This window comes from Panthera leo, chromosome D1 (assembly GCF_018350215.1).
Source record: "Panthera leo isolate Ple1 chromosome D1, P.leo_Ple1_pat1.1, whole genome shotgun sequence".
NCBI classification, from domain to species: Eukaryota; Metazoa; Chordata; class Mammalia; order Carnivora; family Felidae; genus Panthera; species Panthera leo.
In genome coordinates this window covers 81,768,220-81,785,542 of record NC_056688.1, presented here as the reverse complement: position 1 = coordinate 81,785,542, position 17,323 = coordinate 81,768,220, and the positions used below count along the sequence as shown (strand labels likewise).

The 17,323-nt window shown below is 40.4% G+C and overlaps 1 protein-coding gene across 3 annotated transcripts in view; it reads left to right on the top strand.

The window, feature by feature from the left end:
• CCDC34 (coiled-coil domain containing 34) overlaps positions 1-16,961 on the top strand; it is a 188,014-nt gene extending 171,053 nt beyond the window's left edge. The window contains exons 7-8 of one of the 3 annotated variants that reach the window (XM_042905026.1): positions 11,968-12,128; positions 16,877-16,961. The gene's annotated coding sequence lies outside the window, so the exon portion shown is untranslated. The remainder of the gene's footprint in view (positions 1-11,967; positions 12,129-16,876) is intronic. The other 2 variants (XM_042905028.1, XM_042905027.1) reach the window with 2 other exon arrangements.
• The last annotated feature ends 362 nt before the right edge of the window (positions 16,962-17,323 follow it).

The following is a 17,323-nucleotide window of genomic DNA, read 5'->3' as shown; positions in this document are numbered from 1 at the left end:
GTGTTATTGTAATGTTATCCATAACCAGAATATCATAACTGAAATTAATCATAAAAATAATTTATCCAAGTTTTCATTACACCTAAGAAATTAAGTTCAAGAGGTAAAGGGACAGGTCTGTATCGTGGCCTCTATCTTCTGACTCCCAGTTCAGTGCTTGTACAACTCTGCTTCTTGTGTTCCCTATAGCAGTAGTTTTTGAACATTTGTCATGGGCATGACATTGTGTTGGGCATTATTGGGGATAATGATAACAGTGTTCAATTACTGAGCCTTACTCTTTGCGGAGCACTATTCTAAGTGCGTCCCATTTATTTCTTATTAATTCTCACAACAAACTTATGAGATCATATAATTATCCTTATTGTGTAGATGAGGAAACTGAGGCTCAAAGGATATTAAGGTGTTACTAAAAGAAGTAAATGATATGTCTCTGCCCTCAAGCCATTTACAGCCTAGGTGGAAAGACAAGCTTGCTTATCTGTGCTGGAAGGAAAGATACATCTATAATTAGCTGTGGCTAATTTGTCTAGGACACAGAGTTTTGCAGCTAGGACACTAAGGCCCGAGACAGGAGGTGGGTTTTCTCAGTGGATTTCTTTGTAATGTTGATGGATGGGACTCACATTGGTACTTAAGCTCAAGGGTGACCAACAGGTGTCAGCTCACATAATTATTCCTGTGGAGTAGCATCTGCCCTGCATAGTGCTATATCCCGTGGTTGTATCTCAACTCAGGAGGAATATATGTCCGAACAACTAGTGATCTCTGCTATGGGTAAGGGATGGGGGCAGTTGATGTGATGTCACATAATTGCCATAATTGCTCCAAATGAGCTAAATTCTACAAAGCTTACACGTTCTACAGTATTGTCTGCAGTCACAGAAGCAAGGGCATCACTTGGGAGCTTTATAGAAATGCAGAAACTCAGGCCCCATTCCAGACCTATTGAAAGAGAATCTTCATCGTAATCAAAGCCTGAGGTAACTTGTATGCTGCTATAAAGCTTGTTTACACAAACATTTGTAAATGTGGCATTTCAGGTGACAGGGCCTGCATTCTGCTGCATTGATTCCATGACGTTATGTGTTTCTTTTCTCCCCTTTTAAAAATTGTATTTTCAAATGATCATACAGTAAAATGGACTTATTTTTGCTGTACAGTCCTATGAATTTTAACACATGTACAGATTTATGAACTACCATCACAGGATGCAATACCATTCAATCATCATAAAAAACTTTCTCATGCTGTTTCTCTACAGGCACACTCTGCCCCTAATCCTGAATCCCTGGTGATCACTGATGTATTCTCTGTCACCTTCTAGATGGTTCCCAATTTATGATGCTTTGATTTAGAATTTTTAACCTTATGATGATGAGAAAGCAACACATTCAGTGGAAACTGTACTTTGAATTTTGAATTTGGATCTTTTGCTGGGCTACTGGTATGGGGTACGATCCTCTCTGGTGATGCTGGGCTGGGCCGTGAGCCTCAGCAACTGGTCAGCCACGTGACCATCAATTTACTTACAACCATCCAGTACCCATACAACTTTTCTGTTTTTCACTTTAAGTATAGTATTCAATAAATTACCTGAGATATTCCACACTTTATTATAAAATAGGCTTTGTACCAGATGACCGCGCCCAACTATAGGCTAACTTAAGTGTTCCGAACATGTTAAAGTTAGACTAGTCGAAGCTATGATGTTTGGTAGGGTAGGTGCATTAAAGTGCATTTTTGACCTACGATATGTTCAACTTACAATGGGTTTATCAGGAAGTAACCCCATCCTGAGTCAAGGAAGGTCTGTAGTTTGTGTTTTTGGGAATGTCACATAAATGGAACCATACTGTGTGTCACTTTTGAGACTGGTTTCTTTCATTCGGCGTGCCTTTCATAACTGGGTTTTAGTAGCTTTTTTTTCTTTATTTGTTTCCCAGCTGTAAAGACAATATTAAATTCTGTGAGTCCATAGAAAAGGCGATTTCTCATGTAAATGTTAAGATTCTCAATTACTCTAGGAATATATAAATATATTCATGTCTATGCTCTTTCAAGTGTGATACTGTGTACTGAGCTTACTTCCTAGACACTCAATCTGATGTCTTGAGTTAAATTATCACTTGGTATGTGCTCTACTTCATGTAATGCATACTCATATTCCCTTTATGAGGCTAACATTTCCTTCATTTTTCTTTTTAAAATAATATTTTTAAAGAATGGTATTCCTTAACTGTCTTTGTAAATCACGTTTTGGATGGAACTCTTAAGTATCTATCTGCCCCATCCCACCAGACATTACAAAAGGGAACAAAATCAAACAATATGTTTTAAAAACCATGTTTTGAAACAAAGTAGGTTTTGAAACAAAGGGCTCTAAAGGCTTCTCCTTATAAGGAGAAACACAACAATGACAACAACGGTGAAACTTTTGAAACTCTTCCCTAGAATGGAATCTTCTCCATCATACTCATGCTTCGTGCTGGCAAATGAGTCTCCCATCCATCCTTTGTTAGAAATCACCAGCCCTGGAAGAAGTCAGGCCAGGTGTTGTTACTATCTTTGTGCAGATAAAGAAGGTGAAGAAGACTGGACAGGCAGGGGAGTAGTCCAAGGTTACACAGCTGGCTGGGCTGGAGCCAGAATCAGAATCCAGAACTTTGGGTTCTTCTATGCTCATGAGGCATCTGGTATTGCAGGCTTTTGTTCTATTAGGTACTCACAAAAACCTCGTTAGATCAATTACGTGCCCCAAACAGGAGCAATCTCTTCTCTTATGACAGTGAAAGTTTTTTGTTTATGGTAATCTTCTAAAACTTCATGAATATTTTGATAGTGATTCTATTCCGTCATGTTTTGTTAGATTCTAGCCACACAGAGCAATCTGGTTTGAGGATGTAATTCCTTTGCAGTTACAATCACACAAGTAGACACTTCTATTTCCAGAGAGTAAAACTAGGAAGACCAAAGTCATTTTCTAGTTCAATTCTCCTGCTTCCCATTTTAGAGCTTCCAAGGACGGAGCCTTATGAAGCAAAATTTCTTAGAAAATGAGATAGCCTTCTTTTCTCCCTTAGAACTGCCATGGGCTTTGGTAGCTGCCTCTTGACACTTTTCTGATCAGGTTTATTGGGACACCTTACAATCCAGGAAATGAATATTTCAGTGGAAGTGGCTATAATTTTAGCTCACATCTTCAGGGACACTTTGTATGGCATTTAATCTGAAATGTGCTGTACATCTGTAATTTGGGAGCCAGTTTTTTTTCTGAGTCACAGAAACCAAAGCTGAGGGCCTCTTTGAACTTGATTAGTGAGTACCAGAATGGAAGCAGCCAATGATTAGCCCTCATGCCTATATCTTGCTTTCTATTCTCTCACCCACCTTTCTACCCATCCTCACAGCATTCTCTGCTATACCTCTAATTAACAGTGCCCAGATGCAATGGGGCACTCCTGCAGGATAACCTGTCACCATGTCATGCTGCAGAAGCCTATCCAGTGTGAGCAGCAGCTCAGAATTCCTTAATTAACAAGGCTGATGTGGGGTTGTAAACACAGCTGTGGGCTGCTGGCTCCACAGACCTGCCTGTGTACAGCAAGTAAGGCAATGTCAGGTGGTAACATGGCTTCATTGTCCTGGGCCTCCTTAACTGAACTTGACAGAAGATCCTTGGCAGGGGAGCCAACAGCAACATACCAGTCTCTCCAGAGGTACCCAGAGGCAGGGCTCTTTTTGCTTGGAGTTTCTATCCTTAGAGACAATCTAATGATGAAAGAGAGTCTTGGAGAAGAGGGGGGAAAGAGCAACAGCTTATTTACAAAAGGGAATATTTTCCAGTCATTAAGCTTTTATTTTTAGTGAATCCCCCAAGAGGGGACTTCGATACTGACCTCTTCTTCCCAGCTCTGTTAGTAGTGATTACTTACCTTTCACCCCAAACTGGGCTATGACAACTTTCTCTGTGGAAGAGACACCCTCGTCCCTTTAGCAGACAAAGTTGTTTGACATATGAGAACGACAGCACCTTATTCTCCAGAGAGCCAGAGTGTACAAAATACTTCCATACCTGCCTTTTCAGAAGAACCCATTTAAGCCTCACCAGTCCCAGTTTACCGATGAAGAAACTGAGGTTTGGAGAAGTTAAGCAACTTGCACAAGGTTGTGTAAGAAGCCAGTGACTGGGCTAAAACTAGAATGGAATCTTTAGTCTCCACACTCTGTGCCCTTTCCACTGCCTCCTAGAAGCCCTGCCAGATCTTCTGAGAGAGGCAGCAACTCATAATGAAGTCTGACTGTTGGCCTGAGGGGTTGGAATCCCTCAGCCTGCCTCGGAAACCCAGGCCCAGCCTTGATGGCCAGCACTTCCTGTGTCAGTGTTCGGACCAACACTCAGAGCTCACGGACTGTGCGTTCCAGTAACAGAAAAGGGAAAAACATGTGAGGCAGCTTGTTTGTAATTAAAAAAGAGAAGAAAACAGGAAAATAAGTGAACTCACAAGCAGGCCAAAGATGAGTTCCTTCCTAATGAGTTCCTTCTTGCTCCTGGCAGAGCGTTTTCCGTTTATGAGGCCCGCGAGATGTCCATTGCTGCTAGAATTTCTAATACTGGGTTCTTTAACAATTCAACCTGACCACCAGTCCATGTACTGGTCAAGCAGCACACAGACACACACACAATTGTCCTTTGCAAACAACAGATGCACTATTCTAATATGTATCATTATACTAATTATATATATGGTAATATAAATGGTTCTTCTGATCAGGTCTGTTGGGACATTATAGGGCTCCCAAACTGTAATATGTGCAGCCACGGTTTGCAACGCACAGCGGTAGAGGTTAAAGGGTATCAGAAATGACTAAACCAGGCTCCTTGCTTTTGACTTGCTTCCAGTCTTGTGGGAAAGTCTGAACTGTTGCAAACAACGTTTTGAAATACGAGGCAGAACGAAGTAAGAGCTATAACTGAATGAAACATTAAGTGCTATACGAGCCGGAGGAGGGAGAACTTTTTCCAATAGGATAATGGAAGACTTCAGGTAGAGAAGGGATTTGTGGTCGGCTTTGAAGGACAGTAGGATTGAGACAGAAAAAAGGCAGGAAAGGCATTCTTGGCTCAGGGCTCAGGGGAGCATAGGCTGGGATGTCCACAAAGTTCTGTTTCACCAGAGGATGAGTATAAGGTGAAGGACCTGTGAACGGCTAGAAGCAGAGGAAAGGGACCAGGCATAAAAAAGGGTTATAAATTGAGGTGGGATTTTTAATTTTTTTTACGTTTTTATTTTTATTTTTTTATTTTTGAGAGAAAGAGAGAGCAAGGTGGGGAGGGGCAGAGAGAGAGGGGAGAGAGAGAATCCCAAGCAGGCTCCGCACTGTCCGCGCAGAGCCCAATGTGGGGCTTGAACTCAAGAACCGTGAGATCGTGACCTGAGCTGAAACCAATAGTCAGATGCTTAACTGACTGAGCTGCCCAGGTGCCCTGCGGTGGGATGTTTAATAGTTTTATGTCCAGGGGCCTGGAAAAATTTAGATCTGCTCTACCAGTCATTCCTCCTCCCAATCGATTTTCCAGTGGAAATAGAGTCAAGGAGGAATTACAGCTAAATGGGAATCTAATTAGCCCTGAAAGTACCCAATAATCCTCCATGTGGAGTTTTGGGGAAAGCGCTGACTTTAGCTTGAAGCCTAAGTTGGGCTTTAAGTCTCAAAGAGTTGAGTCTGAATCCTTCTGACCAGCTCTATTATATAGAATGACAAGGGCCAGCATGCTTAGGCATGCATATGGAGATACAGTCTCCCAACCACACGGAGAAGGTAATGGGTTTGTACCTTTAACATACAGTAATCTGATCCCACAGAAAATGTGACATGAAAAATGACCTAGAATTTTGATCAGTCAGATTAGTAACTCTTCCTCTCTTGAAAGGTGAGGGAAGTAGCTAGAAAGGGGTGACAGAGGTTTTCATGGTATGAGGAGAGGGGCAGGAACAATCCTTCTTCTACAGGCGGGGAAGTGGATGAAGCTCCATGAACCAGGAGGACACAGGTTCTGGTTGGCAGAGCAAAATGGGAGGGCTCTGGTCCTAGCAAACAGTCAGGAACTGGTAAAATTGATGGAGTGCATGAGCCAGAAAAAAGGTGATGGTTAGAGGACCAAGGGATTGATAGGAAATGAGGAGCAGGGCAAGACAAGTAGGAGAAGGCACAAATGATATTAACAACAAAGCACATGGAAACAGTGTTGCCCAAATGCTCTGTTAGCATTTTGAGATCAAGTCCCTGGTGAACTCAAGCAATGATGACTACAAATAGTCAACTTGGTAGTAATGGAGTGGGGGGGTTTGGAGAGACCTTGTCTATGGCAGTGAGAGGTAGAGACTTCAGCCCCGTCCTCCAGCTCTCACAAGAGCTCATCTGCCATATCACATACTCGTGTGATGCATTAAATGCTGTTTTTCCCAAAGAGGGATTTCCATGCTTTGCAGTGTTTGGAAACTATTGGCATGGCAACAAATATTGGATTGGAATTAATTCAGCAAACAAGGGTTTTCGTCCCAATTCTGCTATTTCAGCTTGATGGCTTTGAACAGTAATAAAAACTATAATAATGACTGGATGATCACTAACTGAGACTGGGCTAAGCTGTGGGTTAGGGACTGTATGTCATAAGTACCTTACATGTTCTCCTTCACTGAATCCTCACAATAATTCTGTGCCATAGGAATATTATTCCAATTTCACAGTTGAGGAAAGTGAGATGCAGAAAGGTAACCTGCTCAAAGAGATACATAGCTGGTGCCAAACCCAGGCCTCAAACCCAGGTCTGTCTGATATCAAGGACTCTAATCTTACAGGACTCATGCTACCACTCTGTATGTCTTTCACTCCCACCATCCTCATCCAACAGGTAAATGAGGTTCCCTGTCTATCCCCACAGAGTATGGCCAAGGATCAAATGGATGAATCTGGGTGAAGAAAACAAAGTGAACTATAGGTGCTTTATTTTATTTATTAAAAATATTTTTTAATGTTTATTTTTGAGAGAAAGAGACAGAGTGCGAGTGGGGGAGGGACAGAGAGAGAGGGAAACACAAAACTGAAGCAGGCTCCAGGCTCCAAGCTGTCAGCACAGAGCCTAACGCGGGGCTTGAACTCACAGACCTTGAGTTCATGACCTCAGCTGAAGTTGGACACTTGACCAACTGAGCCATGGAGGTGTCCCAAAAGTGCTTTAAAAGGAAGTAGTACCCTATTCAAAGTCTGGTGCCTTTAAATATTTATTGAATGAATACATCTTAATTGGGAATGAAATTTCTCTGTATCTCTATCCACCTATTAAAAAATTTCTTTTTTGGTCCTAATTATGTGAACAAGAGGTATTTCCTAAGCCACAGGAAAACTATCTTTTAGAAAATCTTTTAGTAGAAGAGCTTCCTCCCCAAGTTTGATTGGTTTTAGAGGATCAAAAAATGATTGACCTGAGGCTGCTCTTCATGAAAGGAGTCACAAAAGAGCTGTGTCTCATTGAGCATACTGTATGCTAAGCATTATTGTTATCTCAAATCCTCACATGTGGACATTATTATTTTCGTTTTATAGGTGAGGGAACTCAGCCTTCATGAGGTTGAGAGATTCACCCAAATTTATCCAGCTCAAAGGGCAATCATGAAGCCTGAAAATATTGGATACCTTGGAATAGAAATACAGCTTTGGAGCCACAGCTTGAAAATGACTTTCACTCCCTACAAAAAAAAAAGAAAAAAAAGAAAAGGAAAAAGAAAATGGGTACCACTGCCTATTAGAAAAGCATTTCCCAAAAGTGTGGATGAATATGAATAGTTTTAGCAGCCCTGTGACCCTGAAGAGTGAGGGCTGGTTACTCCCTGGAGCCCGGGTATCGTCTCCAGCTTGTCTCAGTAGCCCATGGCGCTCACACCCTCCTGGCGAGGATCTTGTTTTCCTCCCCAACACAGGCGGGCTGGAGCGTTTCTGATAGTGTTTAACTTCAGCAAGTCTCTGCACGCGCCTCTGATCTAGTGTTGAAACAAAGCACCAGTGAGGGAGGCCTAGTTTAGAATGAGTCAGTCTGATGCCCTGTTTCTTGTTAAGCACTATTCCCCCCTCCGGGTATGTACTTTTCCCCACCCGTCAAACTCGGTCAACACAAGTCTGGGCTTCCCTCTCCCCACGAAGGCAAACATTGACAAGAGCAGGAAGGGAAAAAAAGTCCATGGCTGGAATTAAAACTCTGTGCTTTTAGGAGGAGGATCAAGAGCCCTTCACCTTGCCAAACATTATTTGAATTTTGTAGAACAAACACTGGAGTTTAAGTTACATCCTCGAATTCAATATTTGGCATAGGATAGTAATCGTTGGTGATTTCTCCCACTTGGTGTAGCGGTTAATTGCTTTGAGATAAAGTGACAGACCCTATCAGAGGATTTTAAGCATTCATTTGCTTTGCATCACCCTTTTTTAACTAGTGAAGAAACGGATTAATTTCTTCACCCAGGACTTTATAGCTACACGAAGAGTCGGCTGTGTCAAACTGAGGGGCTCCTATTTTGTGTTAGAGTGTCTTTGCAACTATGTTAGACCTAACCATTTTTGTTGGTATCAGTAGCCACTGAAATAAAGCTATGTGTCTTGGGTCAGCTTGCAAACACATTCTTAAACATTGATCTGCTAGGAACTAATAGTTTTTACTGTTGCTAAATATTCTGCTTCATTTCACCACCACTTCTAATGCTTTGGATAGTCCTCTGGAGTCTGCTTGGGTTTGTATATGGGCTGTGCCACATACTCGCTCTATTATCTTAGGAAATTGTATTGACCACTCTGCATCTCAATTTCCCTCTCCATAAAATGAGGCTACTAGTAACACCCACCTAACAGAGTTATTGACAGAGTCAGGTGAGACTATACATATACTGAGGTCAGAACAGTTGCCGGGCACATAGTAAATGCCCAATAAATATCAGGTGTCACTATTTCATGAGGGCTTAGGAAATTTAAGTTTTGGTTAGGTCACTAACCAGCCTCTTACTCTCTGTGCCTCAGTTTACCCATCTGTGAGATAAAATTCTTGTTGCTTTGCCGTTCCAAATTGAACGGATTTACTTACATGCTGAGCAATATAGACACTTACTCATTTGCTAATTTATTCACTGATGAATATTCATGTAGGGCCAACTATGGCAGGTAAAGTGAGTAAGACAAAGGAGTTCCCTGTTTTCAAGGAGTTTTTAGCCTGTGGAGGACACAGAAAATTATACAAGCAGTCACAATAAGGATGATAATTACTAGGAGAGTTGCATATGGGCTGCTGGGGGTGTGTACAGAGGGGTAACTCAATAGTTTGAGGGTGGAAGGGGTTAAGGAAGACTTCTTAGAAATGATAATAAGCTAAAACCCAGGGGAGGAATAGGAGTTAACCAGGCAAAGAGAGAAAGAGTGTTCTAGAGAGTGAGAGCAGAACATGTGAATGCCCAGAGATCAGAGACAGCAAGAGAATAAGTGGCTCTACTGTATCTCATCTACTTGGAGACCCGTTGATTTTAAGATAAGCCCTTATTTTATATACTCCCAAGAACAAGAAAAACCTACCAGTTAAATATGGCATAAGGTTTTCTTATAACTTAGGGTTTAAATACTATTTGAAAGAGACTTTTAAAAAAATTCTTAGGACCCTTCTAACTCTGCCATCTTCCCAGGCTCTGCATTTTTAAAATTCTTAACTGGACATATATTTTATCAAATAGCACTCTATCAAATAGAGCAAAATAATATATATGTAAAATAATTTACTTTCAGTCTTCCTAAAACTTTTAGAGTCAGATTCTTTTGAAAGGTATTTTTTTAAATGTTTATTTATTTTTGAGAGAGAGAGATACAGAGTGTGAATGGGGAGGGGCAAAGAGAGAGGGAGACACAGAATCTGAAACAGGCTCCAGGCTCTGAGCTGTCAGCATAGTGCCCAACGCGGGTGGGCACCAACCACAAGTTCATGACCTGAGCTGAAGTTGGACGCTTAATCCACTGAGCCACCCAGGCGTCCCTTGAAAGGTATTTTTAAATCAGATGTATTGATGTGAAGCATTTCCACACAATAAGGTCAAGACAATTGGTGATGCAGCATTTCTTAAAAGAATTCATGGAAGAACTGAGAGGCACTGGGGGTGGGGTCTTAGGTTGGGATTGCATATCTGGAAGTAGCCTACTTTTGAGTTCCTTGGGTAATGTTGCTAAATGCTTCAGATTCACCACCTCCCCCACAATCTCCTCATAACACTTGGTACCTAGGAGTTAAAAGGATGGTCCACTGTTGCTTCTGGGATTTTCTTCCAAGCGAACACAAGTTCAGATGGTTTTGAAGCTGGTGCTTTTCATGTTTGTGCATGCAAGGCCAGAACCATTAGTTAACAACTGTTGCCTGCTCTACAATGATTTTCAGATATATCCCAATCTCAGGGGCTGCTGTGATGTGAAATGTGCATCTCCAAGGATTATGAAATATGGCTGAAGCAGAGAGAAAGAGAGAGAGAGAGAGAGAGAGAGAGTTGTGTGTTGCAGGGAGCAGGGTGAGGTGAGCAAGTGATAGCCTGTGGCCAGTCCAAACATCTTAAGGCATTTTGACTTTATCTTAGTCTTAGTTAAGCTAATAAGGATATCAAGCAGAAGAATGATAACCTTTGCTGCCAAGCGTAAAATAGATTGGACAGGAGCAGATCCAAAGAAGAGGCTGTAGAGGACTCTGGCTCCTGCTACGTGGGAGAACTTGGCAACTTTTGGTGGGGGCTTCAGCCACAGAGACTGCTAATCCAGGATGGCCAGCTCTTCCCCAATTCCCCAGGAAAAAGTTGTGTCCCAGGGAGAAGTTCAAACACAGAAAGACCCTTAGCTTTTGACTTTGAATGAATATCCCAGCTAACTGAAACTGATCCCTTTAGGAACTGAATTCTCTTTTAGATGAGAAACTCTTTCAATTCAATATAAATTTAGACATCTTTATTCCGGGGCCTAAAAATATAATCTAATCTTTTTCAACTGAGTGCTATCACTAAGGATACCAATATTCTTTGAACAACAACAAAAAGAATATCAATATTAATTAATGAATGGAGTAGCAATGTCATGAGTTCTAAAAGGCTATTGAGTTGTATAAAGCAATTTTCCCCTGTATGTTTTCCCAATGATAACACCTAAGACTTCTTCTTCTTGCTATGGTTTTCGAAGGCTGTTTGCATCCATGATCTCACTGATCCTCACAGCATTCTGTGTGTCAAGTCAGGTCCTCCTGGGAGCAGATGGCAAGATGAAATTAGAAGTGTGAGAGATTTACTGAGGGACATGCATGTGAACGACGAAGGGGAAAGAGAGCAGGGGTGGGCAGGGAGAGCCTTCATGTACAATACAGGTCTGACATCCCTGGAAGAACCAGAGGAGGAAGGAGACAGGTGGGAAGAGGCTCAGACTGCAATATAGCTCTGGGTATGTCTCTACTGGGCTGATGGGGAGCTCCTGAACAGAGTGCTTGCTAGAAAAATCCTGTGACAAAGCAGAAAATGTGTAGTTCTAGTTCCACTACCATACTCAGTCACTGGCTAGGAGCAGCCTGGAGAGGGTGTGGTCCTGGCATAAATGCTATCATAGATGGTCAAAATGTGGCATCTGGAAGCTGCTAGCTAACTGTACTCCTCCTGGCAGTTTTCCTCTTTAGTAAGAGAGATCTTCGCAGCAATTGTCCATGGCTACCACAACCTATGAAGCAGGCAAATTACGTACCATTAACCCTATTTTAAAGAAGTTTCAGATAGTTAAACATGTTCAGTGTGATAGTGACAGATTCTGAGGATTCCTGGTTGTCTTGTTGAGGATATTTGTAAAGTATTTTTGAAAACCCTGGCGTGGTAGATGGTCTTCAAAGATGACCACCATCTATTACTTCTATTCTTGTAGGTCAATCTGCCTCTCATATCCAGAGGTGGAATCTCTTGCCCTTCCCCTTGAATCTTGCTGGCTCTCTGCCTCGCTTTGACCAATAGAATCTGAAGTGTTGTTCTGCAGTCTTTCAGAGGACAAGCAGCTTCTTCTCTTCCTTCTTAGAAGCCAGATACCATGTAAGTAGTTTGACTATAACCTCATTCCAATTATAGAACTGGAGAAAACACCATTTAGAACCAAACTGAGAAGTGTTCTACTAAATAACTGGCTAGTACTTCTCCAAAGTGTCAAGACCATGAAAGACAGGGCTGATGAACTGTTATAGGTTAGAAGAGAATAAGAGGAAACAACTACACAATGTGGAATCCTGGCTAGGATATTGGGATAGAAAAAGATCATTAGTAGATCACCTGGTGAAGTTCGATAATGTCTGCCATTTAGTTAATAGTATCATACCATGTTAGCCTTGATGATGTATTAAGGATGTGTAGGAAGTTAACGTTAGTGGAACCAGATAATGGGTATATAGGAACTCTCCATACTGTTTTTGTTACACAAATTTTCAGGGTGATGCATAAGACATCAGTAGATACCTGGAACATCAGAACGGAGGCAGCAGCTCAGATAATCCCCACAGAGTTCCTCTTAAGTTGAGACTGTTAGAAAAAAAGGACTGATCTCAAGACTGAGGAGCTGGTGTCTTTTTCTGTGATGTTATCTGAGGGGGATGAATGACCTTTGACTTCCAAACAACCTCTCCATTTGTCTATCTTGAAGCTGAAATTCTTCTGGTAATTCATTAATTTAAGGCAACTACCATAAAAGATATCTTGTGTAACAGCAATTCTTGGAGATCAACCACGAAAGAAGAACATTTGGTAAAATGTATGGGAAACAATTGCACAGTTTATCTACTTCTTGAAGATTATCTATGAACCTTAATAAATGAAAAGTTTTGAGAAATTCTCCAGTAAAGAAATCTATGTAACTTTATTTAGCCTAGCATTTATTCCTCAAATTTATTCAGTCACAGAATCCTAAATGTGTGCATGCAAAAATTTTCCTGCAAAAGAGCCTTTAGGGAATGCCAGATGAAGGCATCATAAACTGCAAAGGATTTTAAGTGGCAAAAATGAACCCCCTTTCCCTAGAAGGAATAAAAAGGAGGCTGAATGTCAAAATTACTGTAAAAAGTTCTCTCACATTAGGAGATAGTTCAAACTCAATAACCTATAAATATTCTCTCCTACTTCACAGATCTGTCAGGTAGTAGAAGGATGTGTGTTAGTCAACATTCTTAATTATAAATAACAAAATCCACTCTAGGAAAGGGATTTATTATGGGACATGAATAAGTTTATTAAACTTAAGTGAGGGCCAGGGAACATGTTTTGATGCTATGCAGCTAGAAGACTATGGCAAGTGGAAGCCCCCAACTGATATATAAAGTCAACTAGAAGAAATCCTATTGCCAGAGATGTCCAGCTCTTATCACCTATGATGCCAGAAACTTACTCATAGCTACCCAGAAGAGCTGAGTGCCCCAGAAGACCCTGTCTTGTGGAGTGTACATCATGTGGTATCTTGTGTCATCTTGTCATCTTGTGTCACGTGTGCTTTCCTGGGATTGAGAGGATGTGTTTCTTCACAGAGTGTAAGTCATGAATATCCCAGCTGCAAATGATTCTGGGAAATGTAGTTTTTCCCATTTTCTAGAAGTTCTAGTACAGGAAGGCACACAAAAAGAGTTTTTGAACAGGTGTTGAGTAAACCAATTTGCAGCATTAGCCACAGCGTGCTACATTTACTCATTCTTCATTTGGCATTTGCAAACATGAGATTGTTTTAAAATCATGATTGTCACTTTTTTTCCATCTCTACCCAGGCCATTAAACTATTATGAAAACATGAAACATGGCAGCAATGATAAAACCTAGAACTGTAATAATGATAATTATACATAATAATATCATCATAAAATAATAATAATAAAATCCATTATTAAAAATATGTACAATATAGTATTAATTTTTTAAACATTTATTCATTTTTTGAGAGACAGAGAAAGACAGAGCATGAGCAGGGGAGGGGCAGAGAGAGAGGGAGACACAGAATCTGAAGCAGGCTCCAGGTTCTGAGCTGTCAGCACAGAGCCCAGTGTGGGGCTTGAACTCATGAACTGTGAGCTCATGACCTGCACCGAAGTTGGACACTTAGCCAACTGAGCCACCCAGGTCCTCCACATACAATATAGTATTAATGACCAGTCAAGTATTGTAGTTACACTAAACTTCAAAACTATGGCAGTGGAACTCAATGCTGATGAAATTCATCATCAGAGTAAAACAAAAATTCAGTATTATAATGGCAATAAAACTTAATATTCTAAATAGCCTGAATAATATGGGTTGAACCTCAATATTTGAAATTTGTTCTTTTTCTCTTAGCAGTTAAGAACTTGCATTCTAGAATCTGAGTGTCTGGTTCTACCCTGAGTTTCTGACTCAGCAACTTATGTTTCTGAGTTACTTAAGCAATTATGTTAGTTACTTAAGCAATTTAGTTCTCATTCTCATTATGAATTGGAGATAATAGTGGTTATCTCCCTCATAGGGATGGTGTGAGAATTAAATGGGAAAAATCAGGAGAGTGCCCTGCTCACAGTAAGCAACATATAAACATTAGGTTATAGTTAGGGGAGAGTGGGGGAATGTCAATGAAACTCATTCTCTACTTTCCTTGAGATAGGAAGCCTGTGTCTATAATCTAGTAATCTATGATAGATTCTGTGACATCTCTCTACTTAGCTATTTTCTGATGAGCTACCCATCACTACTTAGTGGGATGGCCACCCACTTTGAGTTTGGGATTGGTCCCACTTACATGGATGGAGTTTGGGAACTACATTCTGTCATAGAGCCATGAGGTCCTTTCTGGCTCTCTGGTTTTAAGGACTAAACTTCTCCAGAGCTCAGGGGTCTGCCAATACCTTTAACTACCCTTCCTTGATTGTGGTTTTACAAAGAGAGACAAGGGCTTTGGGACCAGTCACAGTTGGATCCAAATACAATATTCATCCCTTATTAGCTGTGTGTCAGTAGGCAAACTATTTCACCTCTGTGAACCTTGTGTTCCCATGCAAAATGATATATTTTTAAAAATTTTTATTTAAATTTTAGTTGACATATAGTGTAATCTTGCTTTCAGGAGTAGAATTTAGTGACTCATCACTTACATATGTGAAATGGCGTTAATAATACTTTTCTCCAAAGATTGCTATGAAAAACAATAAAGGGATGGTGCGCAGCACAGTTCTTAGCACACAGCAGGTGCTTTGTAGCTAATATGCTACCCCCTCTGCACTGTGTTGTCTGCACTCTGTCCCATAGTGCCATTATTCTTTGTTTTAATAACGTGTGGGGGGCAGGGGGAGGATGGACCTTGAATTTGTTATGACCCCAGGAAACCCCTAGATGTTGAGATTTTTCTTTCAGTTCAAAAGAAAAAATATTCAGCTTGTCCCCTGTGTGTTTCTTTCCCTAGAAGTGGAACTCAGCTAAAATTCTGGGAACAGAGAGTTCAGGTTAATGGGTTCTGCTTGAGAGGTTTTTCTGTGCCTCTCCATTGAGCAGGTTGTTCCAGATCTCTTGTTCAGGCAAATACCTTACTTATTTTTTACTTAATAAGTTAGCAACTACATTTTCCTTAGGGCCCGTAGAGACTTTGTACAACTTTTGAGACTTTACGTTGAATCTTGGTATAATTGTACAATCTTAATATAACCTCAGCACAATTGTTATGGTAGTGCTGGCATTTACTATTTGGACTGTAAGGCAGAGAACAGAGACTGTGGAGTATTAGAAATAGGTTTTAAGGCCCAGGCTGTGGGACACAGAGAAAATGACAGCTGAGCCTCTTGCTGTGCCTTGGAAGGGTACACTAATGTCCCTACCTCTTTGGTGGCTAGACAGAGCCTATGGTGGTTGGTCCCCCAAAGATGATTTCTTATGGTTGCCAATGCCTAAAATGTGCTGCATAAATAGTATCCTTTTCTATTTGTGCCTTAATATGACGAAATTTGAGTTTTTTGTCTGTAAAATGATTATAACATTAGTATCTACCCCATAGAATGCTATAAGGATGAAAATAGTTAATATTTATAAAATGTTTAGAACAGGACCTATGACATAGCAAGTACTATATGCAAGCAATTATTATGTATATTACAGATGATATAACTATCATATATAAAGGGGGATTCATAAATATTTATTTTGTACTTTGGATAATAATCGGATACAGGCATATCTCAAAGATATTGAGGGTTTGATTCCAGACTACCACAATAAAGCAAATATTGCAATAAATCAAGTCAAATCAATTTTTTGGTTTCTCAGTGTATATAAAAGTTATGTTTATTCTATAGTGTAGTTTATTAAATATGCACAGCATTGTCTTTTAAAAACTATGTATATACCTTAAGTTAAAAAATTATTGCTAAAAAATGATAGCCATCATCCGAGCTTTCAGTGAGTTATAATCACTGATCACAGAGGACCATAACAAATGTAATAATGAAAAAGTTTGAAATATTGCAAGAATTACCAAAATGTGACACAGAGACACAGAGTGAACATGCTGTTGGAAACATGGTGCTGATAGACTTGCTTAACTCAGGGGTGACACACACCTTCAATTTGTAAAAAAAGCAATGGGCTGTGAAACACAGAAGTGCAGGGCGGTAAAATGAGGTTACTGCATTATGTTACTTTGTTCCTCAAACTGTTCCTTCTCCACTGGGAACTTTTTCAAGTTGACTCCTGTTTACCTTTGGTGTGCCTCCATTATTTTGTTTTGTGAGCACTTCTTTACTTTTTGGCATTGCAAGATTCTCCAGATTCACTTTGTATTTCCCCTGCACTAGCTCTGGAATTGTCCATTTCACCAAGGAGCCGTAGTTTCTTTTATTGAAGAATGGTACTAGAAACCAATAAACATTTCTCCAAAGAAGACCTACAAATGGCCAACAGATACATGAAGAGATGCTCAGCATCACTCATCAACAGGGAAATGCACATCAAAACAGCAATGAGATATCACCTCACACCCATCAGAATGGCTAAAATCAAGAAGACAAGAAACAATAAATGTTGGTGAGGATGTGGAGAAAAGGATGACTGTGCACTCTTGATGGGAATGTAACTTGGTGTAGCCCTTGTGGACAACAGTATGGAGGTTTCAAAAAAAAAATTAAAAATAGAAATATCATATGATCCAACAATTTCCTATTCTGTTTTTACCCGGGGAAAATGAAAGCACTAACTTGAAACGATACATGCACCTCTGTGTTTATTGTAGCATTGCTTACAAT